This window comes from Danio rerio, chromosome 14, assembly GCF_052040795.2.
Source record: "Danio rerio strain M-AB ecotype USA chromosome 14, GRCz13ab, whole genome shotgun sequence".
Taxonomy (NCBI): Eukaryota; Metazoa; Chordata; class Actinopteri; order Cypriniformes; family Danionidae; genus Danio; species Danio rerio.
In genome coordinates this window covers 24,872,389-24,883,606 of record NC_141034.1, presented here as the reverse complement: position 1 = coordinate 24,883,606, position 11,218 = coordinate 24,872,389, and the positions used below count along the sequence as shown (strand labels likewise).

At 39.3% G+C, this 11,218-nt stretch overlaps 1 long non-coding RNA gene across 1 annotated transcript; it reads right to left on the bottom strand.

Annotated features, from left to right (window-relative positions):
• Positions 1-2,134: 2,134 nt before the first annotated feature.
• Positions 2,135-10,069, bottom strand: LOC147833943 (uncharacterized). The gene is made up of 2 exons (XR_015507493.1): positions 7,220-10,069; positions 2,135-2,649 (listed from the first exon to the last, which is right to left on the bottom strand). It is a non-coding gene; the product is annotated as an uncharacterized LOC147833943 (long non-coding RNA).
• Positions 10,070-11,218: the final 1,149 nt, after the last annotated feature.

Sequence of the window (11,218 nt, the reverse complement as noted above, 5' to 3'; positions counted from 1 at the left end):
GGTGCATCAATTTTTTAAGTTCCCCCAACAATCTGCTTCACCTTAATTAGTTCCTAGGTGAAAGTGGCATAAGATCTTAAAAGACTCATGACACTTCCACCAAATCACTTGTGATTTTATTTATTTATTTATTTTTACAAAAATCCCACTTAAACACAATTATGAAAAAAATAATGCAACCCATGGAGTGATAGTGTAAATCAAGCAGTCTTCAATCAGCTTCAAGAAGAATGACTACCTTCTGTATTGGAGGCTCAAGGCAACTTGGTTTAGACAATTGTTTACCCTTTCCATTCAAGGCAGAGTCACTCTTTAACAACTTGACTTATCTCACTTTGTCATTGTTTCCTTAGTACACGTCTACCATTTTTGCCAATTTCCACTTGTTACGTGGTGAAACATCCTCTTGAAGGATGACTATGTCATTCACTTTAACATTCCTGCGATTCTTATTCCATTTCAGTGTCTGATAAATATTTAAAATATACTTTTTTTTTTCCAACATGACCAGAAGTTGTTGACTAACTACTGCACTCTACGCCATCATTTACGGAAATAAAGATCTTCTTTGACAATCTCTTCAGGTGGTGGTTCCACAATCATGGACTTCATCGTCAAGATGTGATTTAGGGTAAGAGGTTCTGGACCTAGAGGGTCATTTAAATGCTCAACAGTCAAAGGCCTGCTATTCACAATAGCCATAACCTCATGCAACGGCGTTCACAGGGAAGTACTGTCAAGAGCCCTAGGACATTGGTCAAGGACAGAAGTCAAAACATTTCTTACGGTACATATCTGTCTTTCCCAGACACTTCCCAAATGACTTGCTGAAGGAATGTTCATAATCAACTCACATTCTAGTTTCTTTATCTGCCCTTAATCCATTGTTGTCAATGAGTTTATAAATTCTCTGTTTGCCCCCACAAAGTTTGTACCCTGATCACATCGACTTTTGTGAACTGTTCCACGAATGGCTATAAAGGCAGCGCAGAACATTAAAAAAATGCATCAGTAGACAGAGCATTAAGCATTTCAATGTATATGGCATTTCAATGTGTATGGGTCATACAGGTCAACAACAACCCATAACGTTTGCGTTGCCTTCTACCATCAGTAACATAAAAAGGTCTAAAACAATCCATCCCACACAATAGAAAAGGTGGAGTTGGCTGCACACGATCTTCAGGGAGGTCAGCCATTTTCTGCTCTTCTACACACCTTCTGAATTTCCAACATTTCAAGCATTTGTATATGTGAGAAGAAACAGCACTACTGCATCCAACAATCCATATGCCGTTGGACCGAAGTTCATTCATTTTCGTTCGTGAAGATGTTTGATTAGTAATGCTGAGAAATGATTTTTCCTTGGAAGAATGGCAGGATATTTTACATCTAAATGAAGAGTAACATTTGCCAAGCGACCTCTAACTTGAAGTATGCCTTGATTATCCTGAAAGGGACTTAACTTGTGCAACTGGCCTTTGGTTTGAGCATCAGATGTAAATGCTATTTGTTTCTTGAGACTCGCTATTTCATGGGAAAAGGTTGCTTCTTGAACTAATCGAATGATAAAGAGCTTAGCATCTTTCCTTTGCTCCAAAGTAGTGGGTTCAGAAGATTTGGATCCAAGACCTTTATCTTCTCTCACATACCGTTTAAGTCTGGCAATGGCCTTCAACATCCTTGCCCAGTCCGAGAATTTAAGAAGACTTTCTAACAAGAATTTTTCTTTGTTTGCTTGGATATTGAAAACTTGAACCTTTTGAAGATCACATCTCCCACGTTATCATCATCTTTGGGAAGATCTTTTTGCCACAAGAATTTTGGTCTTGTGAGCCAACTTGACGCCACTAGTTGTTCCATCATTAAAGCTCTAGATGCAGAATTTGCAGGATTGACTTCTGTGCCTACATATTTCCATTGATTCGAATTAGTACTCAACTTGATATGTTGAACACGATTAGCTACAAAAACTTGGAATATCCAGCAACATTGTTGATGTATCCCAGAACGACCTTAGAATCAATCCAGAAACATTCCTGTTAATCCTTAATGTCCAATTCTCTCTTGAGCATATCACTGACCCGTACAGTGACTACTGCAGCTGAAAGTTCTAGTCATGGTATGGATGTTATTTTTGTTGGTGCAACTCGTGACTTTACCATGACAAAAGAGCAATGAACCTTATCTGATGCACTGACTGTTCAAAGATAAGAGCATTCCTCATATGCCAAGATGCTAGCATCAGAGAAATGATGTATTTCAAAACGAATGGCTTCTTTACGTGTCTGTGGAACATAACATCATGGGATCTTCACATCAGCTAAAATTGGCAGATCTAAAAGCCAATATTCCCATTAAGATTGCAAGTCTTCAGGCAATAAGTCATCCCAACTAACCTTGTTGTAGCACAACTGTTGTAGGATCTTCTTACCCACCAAAATTAATGGTGCCATAAACCCAAGTGGATCAAACACAGATGCTATCGTTAAAAACACTCCTCTGCGAGAAAATGGATGTTCCTTTACATTGACTCTAAACTGGAATTCATCAGATGCAATTGATCATTGAACACCAAGTGCTCTCTCTACATATACTGTACCTGACCCAGCTCCAGATCCAAATCCTTTACTCCTTCAGCAAGATCCTCTTTGTTTAAAGATTACTTTCTTCACCAGTAAAGAGACTCACTGAGACCATGATAACTGTCTAACTCAGTTTAATCCAAAAAACTTCTCTGTCACTCACAACATTGACAGTGCAACACTCAAACAGGTTCCCTCTCCCACAACACAGATATTATTAGTTCCTATTGTCACATCCTTTCTCTTTTTTTTTTCCCGAAATAAAGACATTAAACCCCCCTAGCACATAATTTGTGCTTTAAATTAAACAGACTGAAATAACATATCACTAACATGTAACTTATGCTTATGAATGTCAATTGTTCATCTTTTCTTCCCCTTTTTTTTTTTTCCCTCATGTAACATAGTCCTTTAGGTATTTTGGTTTGATCATAACACGTCCTGCTTTTGTGACAACAGGTGATGCAGCAGATTTGTCTGCATTTTGCATCTGGTGTTCTGCATTGTTGGCAAGCGTTGGTAAACTGCCAGCTACACTGGCATGTTCAGCACCCTCACAATGAGCAGTCATTGTTTTGTTCTTTGGTGTCATCTCAGAAGCCTTCCTGAGGTGTCTCCTGTTTCGCCTTATTACACCTCCCTAATCTAATTGGACTTTATAGGATCTTGGGTCGACGTGTTCCAGCACTGTGCCCTTTCTCCACATCGCATGGGGCTCAAATGGTTGGACTCTCACAATGTCCCCTTGTTTCAGAGTGCTTAGGTCCTTAGCTGATCTGTCATAGTAAGTTTGTTGACGATGCTGGTTGGCTTTTATTTCCCCCAAGACATTTTGAACTTTTGGGCGTAGTAGACTAATTTTTGTAGGTAGTAATGTTTTAGTTCGACGGCTAAGTAATCTCTGAGCTGGACTGGTTGATAATCCCTGTGATGGTGTGTTTCTGTGGTCCAGGATAGCTAAGTATGGGTCCTGCCTTGATGCTTTTGCTTTCAGCATAAGTCTCTTGGCCATTTTAACAGCCGCTTCAGCTTTACCATTACTTTGAGGGTACCCCGGGGATGAGGTCTTGTGAAGAAATTCCCAATGGCGACTGAAATTCTGAAATTCTTGAGATGAAAACTGCGGGCCGTTATCTGAAAATACAATATCCGGAATGCCCTGTCGGGCGAAATGAGCTTTCAGCTTCTTGATTATGGTGTTTGATTTGGTGTCCTGCAGATAGTCTATTTCCCAGAAATTGGAGTAATAATCTACTGTTATTAGATAGTCCTTCTTGTCAAATGTAAACAAATCTGTGCCTACCTTGGCCCAGGGTCTATTTGGTGTTTCATGTGGAATCAGTGTCTCCTTCTGCTGCTTAAAGTCAACTGAACGACAAGTGTCACATCTTTGCACATATGCTTTGATTTGCTCGTTCATTCCCTGCCAGTAAACACACTCTCTGGCCCTCCTAAGGCATCCCTCCACACCGATGTGAAAGGAGTGTATACGTTGTATTATCTCCCTGCGGAGTTTAGCAGGAATGACAGCTCGTTCACCTCTGAATACAATGCCGTCCTGGTAGCTCAGCTCCTCCTGAAACAGATAATAGTGTCTGATCTCCTGTGGTGTTTCTGTCTTGTTCCTTGGCCACCCTTGTTGAATGGTGTTGATTAGGGACTGTAATGTTTTGTCATCTTTTGTTGCATAACGAATCTTTGTGAGTCTGTCCTCTGAAATTGGTAAGTGCTGTGTCATGTTAATTGTTTCGATTTCTGCTTCCACAGAGTTAGCAGCAACACTATCAAGCAAGTATGCTCTGCTTAAGGTGTCGGCTAACAGCATGTCACGACCTGGAACGTACACAACATCTACGTCATACTTTTGAAGTCTCAGCGCCATCCTTTGAAGTCTTTTTGGAGCACTCAGTAGCGGCTTACGAAGAATATTTTCTAGTGGTTTGTGATCACTTTGTGCTGTCACTTTCCGCCCATAAGTATAATGGTGAAATTTTTCCATGCTGAAAAGTAGAGCCAAAAACTCCTTTTTTTATTTGTGCGTAACCACGCTCTGTGTGTGTTAGCGCTCTACTGGCATATGCTATTGGCCTACCTCTCTGCATTAGTGCAGCACCAAGGCCCGTGTCTGAGGCATCACATTGGACGGTGAGTTCTTCATCCGGGTTGTAGTATTTCAGTACTGGTGCATGAGCAATGGTTTCCTTTATTTTGCTGAATGCCTCCTCTTGTTTTATAGTCCATTTACATTCACTGTCTTTGTGTGTCAGATGTCTCAAAACTTCACACTGGTCCGACAGATGTGCACAAAACTTTGAGAGGTAATTAACCATCCCCAACAATCTTTGAATACCTTTCACATCCATTGGTCTTGGCATGTGTGTTATTGCTTTAACTTTATCTGGGTCGATTTTCAGTCCGTCCTCTGTCAGCAGGTGTCCTATGTAGGAGACTTCTCTTTGTCGCAGTTTAAATTTGTCTGCATTCAATTTGATACCTTTCTTTCTGCATCGCGTCAAGAATGCTTTTAATTTTGCATCATGGTCTCTCTCTGCTGCTTCTTGCGTCTCTCCCTGTCCTGTAATAAGCACATCATCTGCTATTATATATCCCTGGTAGCCCTTCTAACGCAAGTGTCAATTTGCGCTGAAAGATTTCAGGAGCTGGACTTATGCCCATTGGCATACGGAGCCACCTAAACCTTCCAAAGGGAGAAGAGAATGTGGTAAGATAACTGGACTCTTCTTCCAGCTTGACATGCCAAAACCCACTTTTAACATCACAAACTGTAAAGACTCTGGCTTTTGATAGGTCTGGGAGTATATCGTCGATGGTTGGTAGTGGAAAATGGCTGCGCTTTAAAGCTTTATTTAGGGGTCTAGGATCTATACATACCCTAGGTCTGCCATTAGCCTTCTGTACAACCACCATACTACTGATCCAATCAGTACTCCTTTCTACTGGTGCAATAATTTCTCTCCTCTGAAGATCTTGTAGTTCTTCTTTTAAGGGTTTCATTATGGCCACCGGAACTCTTCTTTTGGGGAGCTGTACTGGTTTTACTGTGTCATCTATCTCAATTTTATATGCTCCCTCTAGACAGCCATCACCCGTGAATACATCAGCATATTCTGTTCTTATGTGCTGTATTGACCATGGTCTGGTGGAGGGCTGTTCTGTGGTCACTATGCTGTCTATTGCTAGGATGTTTTCATATTGAACTTTTATCAAATTCATGGCTTCACTTGCTCTTTTGCCCAATAATGGCACAGTACAATTAACATCCACCACCTGAAATTCAAGCCTGTAAAGCTTTTGGTTTCTTGGATTTCTTATCTTTAGTTTACATTTTCCAAGCGGCTTCACTTTGCTTTGGTTGTACATTACTAGCACAGTCTTGGTGTCTTCTAGCTTTGTGTCCGGATTCAGTAAGTTTATAGGAATAACATTGCAGCTTGCCCCACAGTCAATCTGAAATTTCACAACATCCTTTCCAATGAGCATTCCTGCAAACAACTGAGTTTTCTTTTCTCTTTTGCTCTCTATTTTATTTACAGTCTCAGAGTCTGTTGCGCTAACAGTGAGAATATCCTCATACTCATCACTGTCTTGTTCGTTGACATTGTGCACCGTTCTTTTTCTCCATTGTTTTAACTGAGATCTACATGTGGCTGCAAAGTGGTTTTCTTTTCCGCATTTTTTACATTTCTTTCCAAAAGCTGGACACTTCCTTTTGTTCATTTTGTGTTTTTTTCCACAGAATTTGCATGTAATTATGTTACCGGTTTGATACTGCTCTTTCCGCGTTGCTTGTCGTACTCCGTGCACCTCTTCTGTTGCCGCCCCTGTAATGGCTTTGCTGTTTTGCCGCGATAGCTCCGCTGCTCTACAAATCCGCACGCATGCTTCTAAAGTCAGATCTCTCTCACAAAGCAGTCTCTCTCTCAGCCCTGCATCGTTAATTCCACAAACAATTCTGTCGCGTATTAATGAGTCTTTTATGTCGCCGAAACTGCATGTCCTCGCGAGCATTCTTAGCTCCGTTACATAATTATCAATCGACTGATCAACTCCCTGAGTTTTCGTGAAGAATCGATAGCGTTCTACTGTCTCATTTAGACTGTTCGTCTAACCTTGCAATGATGTTTGTTACCATTCTTGCATCCGTTGCAACGTCAATCATTAAAGTTTCCAGCAGTTCCCGGCCACTCTCGTCGATTAAATAGTGCAACAGCTTGACTTTGTTTTTTTTCCCTCTACGTCCGACATAGTGAGTTCCATGTAGAGTTGAAACTGGTCTTTCCAAATTTCCAGGATTTTGCAAGATTGTCGGCATCCATGCAGAATGGCAGTGGAGGTTTTAGTCCGTCCATACTCGCTATTAGAAAAAAAAATCTCTATAAAGTTATTTATCAGCCGTCTAGACTCTTAATCTCCAGATGTCTAGATCATCTCACCGCTGCCACCATGTTTAAAGATTACTTTCTTCACCAGTAAAGAGACTCACTGAGACCATGATAACTGTCTAACTCAGTTTAATCCAAAAAACTTCTCTGTTACTCACAACATTGACAGTGCAACACTCAAACAGGTTCCCTCTCCCACAACACAGATATTATTAGTTCCTATTGTCACACTCTTGAGAGATTGAAGTGATAACATTTTTACTGTTGGAAATTAACTTTTGAAGTCGAATTTTCCCAGTGCTACAGAGTTTTTAAGCTTTAGTCACAAGAGCAATTGCTTCAGCTTCAGTTGGCACACTTACTATTACATCATCAACTTAAAAGTTCCTTTGGATGAACCTAATAACATCTTCAGAGAACATTCATCTTCCTTCAGCAGCAAGATGTTTAAGAAAAATAATTTGTTCAACCTGGGGAAGAAGCTGCACCGAATAAACAAACTTTTATTTGATACACTGGAGGGAGAGCTTCCAAATTGTCGTTGTCCCACCATAAGAAATCAAAGATAATCTCGGTCCTCTGCTTTTACATGAAACTGATGAAACGTGTTCTTTCACACATAATTGCTACTGAATTTTTCCTGAAATGACACAAGACACCCACAAGAGTATTTGTCAGCTCTGGGCCTGTCAAAAGAAGGCCATTTAAACAAGTTCCTTGAAACTTTGCAGAAAAATCAAAAATGACTCAAATTTTTCCAGGCTTTTTTGGATGATACACTCCATGATGAGGAATGCAGCATGCTGCATATTTCTCAGCTTCTTTAGGTGGAACCTTCTCAGCATCTCCACAAGCAATGATTTTAATTCATGAAAGCAGTATAATCACTATAATTCTGCATATCCTTCTTAAATATTCTTTTCAAGCATTTGAGACAATATACTTCACAGACTTTATTGTTTGGCAAGTTAGGCCGGTCACCATATAAACGGTAGTGGCATCTCAAAATGTCCAGCCTCATTTAATGATGTACCTGCTTTTATTTTCCCTAGGAATCAAAGATCCTCTTGAGACATACAACAATCCTCAAATTCTTGTTTACAAAAATCAGATTCAAACACCCTGATGGCATCTATTGGAGAAACCACTTCTTTGATTTGTGTTCGACAGACATAGTTCAGCTTCATTTTAATAATGACAGAAGCTGGTATATTTGGTATTATTGCCTCACAATAACCTGATGACTTGTTCCATAAGTCCGTCAACACATCCGTCCATGAGTCAACACATGGATTACCATGACCAATTACACTTCATCCCAAATCGGCTCTGTGCAAAAGGTTGATATTCTTCACCAGCCACCACCTCTCTTGGAAGAAGAGCCTGTGGACAGTTTTATCCAATTAATAAGCCAACATCACAATCTTGTTCAAGATGAGGCCATACTTTCGCTGTTTGTGGTGTAGAAATATGATCTTTGCTGGCAGGAACAAACTCTCTTGAATAGGTTGTTGGCAGAGGAATCCTAATTTGTGAATAAAATCCTCTAACTTGAAGACCTTTCACTTTAAAACAAGAAATGACTGCTATCTTTGAAGCCATAGTTGCAAGTTTCAATTGAACTGCTTCCTTCTTAACATTCAGTGCATGTGTAGTCTCTTTAAGAATAAAGGTTGTATCACTTTGTGTAACAAGGAGAGCAAATACCAGAACCTCCTTCTCTGGTTCAGATGTTGTAGACACCCATACAGGTATAATAGAAGAAGTGCAGGTACTATTAATTTCTTGCATCACCTAGTTCGAAGTTGCCTCATTTAGAACTCTTGTGTATCTATGTTGAAAAGGATCTGTACTCTCCTTAAAGCCTTCAGTCACCGCATGATTTTCAACACTCCTTGAACGATCTTCATGAAGACAGGTAGGATGGTTTTTTGCACAAATGTCACAAACACTTCTGTTTTCACAAATACTTGAATGGTGTCCAGGCTTTAAACAACCAAAGCATAAAATCTTCTTGTAGACAAACTTGTGTCGTTCAACAACTGTCTTCTCCATGAACTCATGACATTTATGAAGATTACAGACATTTTTTTGACAAAAAACATAACTCACCAAGATGAGGTTGTTTCCACCAGAATTAGTCACCAACACCTTTCCCACAGAGCTTCAAGTCTTCAACGTCCTTGTTCCTTCTTTATTGCTTGATTTCAGAGCATAAAGTGATGTTATTGGATTGCACACAATCTTGGCTTCCTTTGTGAGGAACTTAACAAATTGGCTGAAACTTGGAAATGTTTTAGTATTTTCTTCAGTTTCCATCACCTCTCTGTTCCATCTTGAAATTAACCAATCAGGCAGCTTACCAAGAGTTTTTTTGGTTCTCATTACAATCATTCAACATTTTAAGTTCTTAAATTTAAGGAATGGCAGCTACGAAGGAAATCTACAAGCACTTGTAGTTCCAGACTGTCCTTGGGACCAATCTTTGGCCAAGCATAAAGCTTTTCTCTAAATGATTTGGCTATAAGAAATGGATTTCTATATCTTTCCTCAAAAAAAAAAAGAGTTCTTACTGCTCGCTCCAGCAACAAACGAGCAACGTTTTTTTTTCAACTGACTGGTTTATTTTCATAGCAATTCTTTAGTTCTCAACATAGAGGGGAGACCATAAGACATCAGGGGTGTACCAGACGTAAGGACAAAAAAAAAAAAATAAATAAATAAATTACAACAGTGTATTTCCATAACAAATTAATCAAAATCATCACATTAAGGCCACAAATAATATAATGATCACATAATCTTGACTAATACAATTTGACCTCATATATCACACAGCTCATAAACAAACAGTTAAATCCACACACCAAACAAACAAACAAACAACAACAACAATAACATTGCTCTTCAAATCAAACAAAACTAACAAATCATTCAAAACAAACATACCCCACTGACTGGTTACGGAAGAGAGAAACTCAAGAAAAGCATAAGCATTCCTTAGCTTGTTGAATGCTAACGGCTAGGAAGTGAATGCATTTGTCTGTCTACTCACAGTGGTGCATCATTTTTATAGTTCCCCCTGCCATCAGCTCCACCTTAAGTAGTTCCTAAGTGAAACTGGCATAAGATCTAAAAAGACACATGACATACGCTACACTAGATTTTTTGCAAGATACTAGCAGTGGTGTAAAGTAACAGATTACAAATACTCAGATTACTGTAATGAAGTAGTTTTTTCTTAGGAATCGTAATTCACTAAGTACTTGAGAAAATTTAGTGCAGTATTGGTTCTTTTACTCCACTATTTTCCTTCAACCTGCAGTCACTACTTTATTACTTCCTGTCTATGAGGCTTAGAACAACCAGTCCTGTGATTCCTGTCCAATCAAATCCCACAAAGAAGTTAAATCACATCCTAATAAACTACCTCAAGACATGGGAGATTTATAATTACAGCAAACTGTTTGGAAGCGTTTAAAGAGTCCCAAGAAGATGTCAAAAATCTTTACATGCATTGACCCTGAAACTCTTTAGAGACATGTCACTGATGAGAAGGTGACAGATGTTTACTGTATGATGACTCAGAATGATGTTGTACCCCAACTTCGTGGGGACGTTGCATTTTGTTTGGAAATAAAAATCAGGTTGAGGATAGTACCCAGAGTCAGGCCCACATCAATGTCCAATGTTCAACCTAAAATCAACATCGAATAATGTTACAGTTAACAATATGTGGACGTTACTTCTATGACGTCTATCAGACATTGGATTTTGGTTGCCATACCTGATAAATAAATGTCAGTATTTAATTTAAATTTGACTTTGGTTTAAGATGTTGACTCAGCGTTGGATTTTAGTCACTTTCTAACTGAAACTAAAATCAACCAAATATCACCGTCATCTGATGACGTTATTGGACCAAAATAATGTTGTTCTTAGATGCTGGCTAGACATTGAATTAAGGTCACCTGACATCAAGACCTAAATCGAACGTAGTATTAATGTTTTATGACGTTGTATGCCTGCTGGGCCGTAATTAAAGGCACTACAGAATGTTACATTTTCACACACACACACACACACACACACACACACACACACACACACACACACACACACACACACACACACACACACACACACGAGCCACACACAAGCTACATGTAAACGCATCAACCTTTCCCAGTTTAATACTCACTATATTCACTACTCTTGAGTACTTTTAAA